Source organism: Triticum urartu, chromosome 1A (genome assembly GCF_056163025.1).
Source record: "Triticum urartu cultivar PI428250 chromosome 1A, HENAU_Tu73, whole genome shotgun sequence".
NCBI lineage: Eukaryota > Viridiplantae > Streptophyta > Magnoliopsida > Poales > Poaceae > Triticum > Triticum urartu.
This window is the reverse complement of record NC_141873.1, coordinates 2479878-2484856: the sequence shown is the minus strand read 5'-3', so window position 1 is coordinate 2484856 and position 4979 is coordinate 2479878. Positions and strand designations below refer to the sequence as shown.

The window sequence follows — 4979 nt, the reverse complement described above, 5'->3', positions numbered from 1 at the left end:
ACCTTGTTATCCGTCTTTGGCGTCCGGAGAGAAGACATATGTGCGTACAGCCGACTTGACATCCTTCCGTACACGGAACCAACGTAACATGTAATCTATTGAAAAGCACGCTGCCTTCCTGATGAGGTTTCGGCGAAAATATCTGCCAGAAAAAAAAACGAAACAAACAAAGACGTCATAACGTTCCAGCAAATCGTGTAAACTAAGTATTGTGTACGCCGGAACTGTCAGTTCGTCCCATTACGTACCGCATTAGTGACCTTGCAGATGCTGTCAGCATCATCGCAACACCTAAAGGTACGAAAAGTCTCAGATGGGTGAGAGACAATACTTTTTTCTTTTAAGAAAGACGAGAGTAAACTCACGGTCAAGTTACTTGTCAGCGGTAGGTGTTCGTATGCAAGGGCAACCAACTGTTAGTGTTTCTCGTGCCTTCTGCCGCCGCCTCCGACGATTTGCCTCGTCTTTTGTGGCATTAGGGTCATGGATGTGCAGTAGATCCCGGCATTTGCTTATGAGAAGGCTTTATTTTGGGATTTCTTTTGAAGTAAAATGCGCCAGTAGTTATTAGCAGCCAAGTCGCTCCTCCTCCTCCAAGAAAAAAAGCTAGGGTTTCTGTCTCTCGCCTTCGCCACCGCGGGTCCGCCTTGTCTCCGGTGGCCATTGGGCCATGGGGGCGCGGTGGATCCTACTAAGGGTCGGCGGGAGGGCTCCGTTTTCAGTCGTTTTTTCCTGTCTTGTTAGGGTTTGTGTCATCCTTAGGGAGGCGAGAAGGCGGCGGCTCCCTGAAGATGGAATAAAGGTCTCCCCGCCTAGTCCCCGTTCCGGCGGTGCATCTAGCATCGTTGGTGGGCGTGTGGAGGTGTGTCTCCGGCGGATCTATCTTTGGTGGATTTGCTCGGATCTCGTCGTTGTTCGTCTACATTCGTGTGTTTTCGGGTTGAATCCTTCCAACCTACGTTATTCTTCATCGGCGGCGGTTGCTGTTCTGGTGCGCTGGTCCTATGAGGCCTTAACACGACGACTTCCCTACTGTCTACTATAACAAGTTTTGCCCGACTCCGGCATTGGAGGGGTCATGACGGCGGCGCGCCTTCGGCTCGCTTCAGTGCTTATAGTTGTCGCTAGGTGGTCTACGGATCTGGATGTAATTTTTATTTCTGGTGTTTGTTGTACTGTCATGATTGAAGATAAATAGATTGAAAGTTTTTCGCAAAAAAATGCATCAGTAGTTTATAAACTCAAATCGGCTAGACACTTTAGGCCACCAACTTGGGAACTGATCGGATTTAGTTTAGAAACTCGTTTATTTGATCAAATAGGTCAAAACCGGCCTGAGAGGAGAAAAACCGGCCATGTGGATGCCATGTCATCGTTCCTTTCAACACTCATGAGTTAACTTTTTTTTGTGGGATCTATTTGCAAATTGTCCTTTTTTTTCACACAAACCAAGCTAAGGGTGTTGGAGTGGAAAAATATAAAAACCTCTACTTCGCCCAGGACTGGAACCCAGCCCGTTCAGAATTGCCAAAACACCAATGACTTTTAGAACAATACCTTGTCTGCACACTTACTGGAAACCTAATATGTACATATACATTCACGTAGAATCAGGCGAAAGAGAATCAGGAGATCCCATCCGATCGTTTACCAATTCTTTCCTTCTTTTGTGCCTTACTGTTTCCTCGTTTCTTGGTAGACCATTGCATTCCTTTCCTCCTCGTTTGTCTTCTGTGATAAGCCGATCATGGCGACACAGCTCGGAATCGAGCATGTCAGTCGTCCTCTTGACGCCGTTTAGCCGCAGATAGCGCCGTGGCTGTGCGAACGGCGGTCTTCCTCTCAACTAATATGTTGAATTGTGGTTTTACATAGTTTTAAATAGCGCGCTAAGCATTTTAGCGACGGACCTCTTTCAAATGGCACGCTATTTAAAATGTTTGTTCATTTGTTTGGATTAAAGTCTCTTAGCGCAAGACCTTTTGTAAATGCTATAGCGTGTTATAGCGGGCTATTTAAAACTATGGGTTTTATATTTTCCTCAAGATGTATATATATTATCATTTTTATTGTTTTTGAAATCCACTAATTCTATATACATATTTCACTGATGATTCTCCATTGATATAAAGTTGTCTTCATTTTGGTACATGAATCACTTCATGGTGTATTGTTCTGGAAACCGATTTCTAACCGAGATGACCTAGGTTCAAGTCCTACAACACACACGTTTTTTAATATTTATTCTCCTAATTCTATGTGAATATATATACATACTGGGCTGCCTATTTAGTGTGCAAACAGGTTGTTGTTCCGGTCGTCATTAATGCTTTGCCAATTCCGAACACTCAGGGTTGAAGTCCTAGGCCACACTAGTAGAAAACAATAGGTGCATCAGTCACGATTCGTGAGACCAGGGTGCCGGTCGGGCTTCGGGGGCCATAGCTCCCGGTTTGTCTGACCCCTTTGATCTCGGTTCCAGACACGACCGTTATCAAAGGGCCTCTCTCCTAGCCGAGGGAGTCCTGGATTAAGGCGTCCGGGCTATGTGACATGAGCCGGATTCATGGGCCGTGAAGATACAAGATGAAGGGCGTTCCGCCGTGTCTGGCTGGGACTTCCCTTGGCGTGGAAGGCAAGCTTGACGCATGGATATGAAGATTCCTTTCTCTATAAACCGACTCTGTATAGCCGTAGCCACCTCCGGTGTCTATAGCCATTACGATCTCGAGGTAGATCAACTCTTTTAACCCCTATACTCATCAAAGCCAATCAAGCAGGAAGTAGGGTATTACCTTCATCAAGAGGGCCCGAACCTGAGTAAAACATCATGTCCCTGCCTCATGTTACCTTCGATCCTTAGACGCACAGTTCGGGACCCCCTACCCGAGATTTGCCGGTTTTGACACCGACATTGGTGCTTTCATTGATAGTTCCTCTGTGTCGTTGATAGAAGGATTGATGGCTCGCCTTGTCATCAACGACCGCATCACTTCTTGAGGAGCTCTAGATTCAGGGCAGACCCTCTGCCTTGGTAGCTTCACCATGGGCGCCCGTTCGGCCGTTAAGCCGAGGGCGGCCCCCCAAGCCACCAAAAATCATGTCCGCATCGGCCCTGAATACTCTGACGCAGCGTCTTTGAACGAGCTGCTAGATTGCATCGCTGCCTTGGGAGTCGTAACTGACTATGATCGGATTGGGCTTAAACCCGATCAGAGAGAAATTAAATCTCTACCGACCCCCCATCTAGTAGCGGTTGTGGAGGAACAGGCCAACAATAACTCTTGTTTAGGTTTCCGAGCCCGAAGGGCCGGACACCCTACTCCGGGAGGACACTCCCTGTTCTCCGAACATAGGACCGGAAGTTGAGTCGAAAAACTCATCGGACACTCTGGAGCCCGAGCTGGTGACCTCGGAAATTTGTCAAACCCCGGATTCCACAGTGGGCCAGAGCGTGAATTTAAGCCCGCCCACCCACCACAAACAATATTCCCCAAGCAATTCCGGTCGACCGGACATATGCGATCTAATGTATGTGCAGCAGCAGCCTCAGGAAACAATCCATCACTTTTGGGCCAGATTCCTCCTTGTTAAAAACAAGATCAAAGATTGCTGCGACGACGACGCGATCTCAGTATTCCGCAACAACTGTACGGACGAGGGAATACTAAATGCCCTCAACCGCCGTCGCGTACTGCACTTTGCAGATTTGACACACATAGTACTGAAGTACTGCGCAATGGAAAGCGCTTGGAAAACTCAGACAGCCTGCTGGTAACCGCAGGCCTTTAAGCCATGCCCCGGACGAGCAAAAGAGATGCACCCTCGGGGGGCACCTGACCATCGTCCTGTGGACAAGAAAATCAAGCCCTTTATGGGACACAGAAACGTTTTCGAGGAATGGCTCGATAGGCCCTGTCAAATACACATGACGCCGAATACCAAACCAACGCACAACCTACAGGCATGCTGGATACTCCGGCAAGTGGCCAAGAGCGGCGAGGGTATCCTCACCAACACTACCCTAGAGAAGTACTCTTCGGAGGATGACGATTTCAACGTATTCATGGTCTTCGATACCTTCTCATCAAACAATCGGCGCAAAATGGCGCTCCGCGACCTCACCGAAGTCTGCCAAGTAGCAGCAATAAACCCTTGGAACGACACAGCGATTACTTCGACGAACCAAGGTCCCGCTCAGTCCGGGCACCAGCCGCTTTGGTACTAAACCCAATCGTGGATGGCTTTCGGCTCACGGAAGTGCTAATGGACGGTGGCAGCGGACTGAACCTCATCTATGAGGACACGCTCAATAAAATGCAAATGGACATGAGTCGCATTGAGCAGAGCAATAGAACTTTTCGAGGCATTATACCCAGTCGGGAAGCAAGATGCTTGGGGAAAATCAAACTCGACATGGTATTCGGCACGCCGGAAAACTATAGGTCCGAAGAGTTATGATAACCCACAAGTATAGGGCATTGCAACAGTTTTCGACGGTAAACCAAATTTATTGATTCGACACAAGGGGAGCCAAAGAATATTCTCAAGTATTAGCAGTTGAGTTGTCAACTCAACCACACCTGGATAACTTAGTATCTGCAGCAAAGTATTTAGTAGCAAAGTAATATGGAAGTAACGGTAATGATAGCAAAAGTAATATTTTTGGGTTTTGTAGTGATTGTAAAAGTAACAACGGAAAAGTAAATAAGCGAAGAACAATATGTGAAAAGCTCGTAGGCATTGGATCGGTGATGGAGCATTATGCTGGATGCGGTTCATCATGTAACAATCATAACATAGGGTGACACAGAACTAGCTCCAATTCATGAATGTAATGTAGGCATGTATTCCGAATATAGTCATACGTGCATATAGAAAAGAACTTGCATGACATCTTTTGTCCTACCCTCCCATGGCAGTGGGGTCCTAATGGAAACTAAGGGATATTAAGGCCTCCTTTTAATAGAATACCAGAA

The 4979-nt window shown here is 47.1% G+C and overlaps 1 pseudogene; it reads left to right on the top strand.

Annotated features, from left to right (window-relative positions):
• The first annotated feature begins 267 nt into the window (after positions 1-267).
• On the top strand, positions 268-1198 carry LOC147988155 (uncharacterized; annotated as a pseudogene).
• The last annotated feature ends 3781 nt before the right edge of the window (positions 1199-4979 follow it).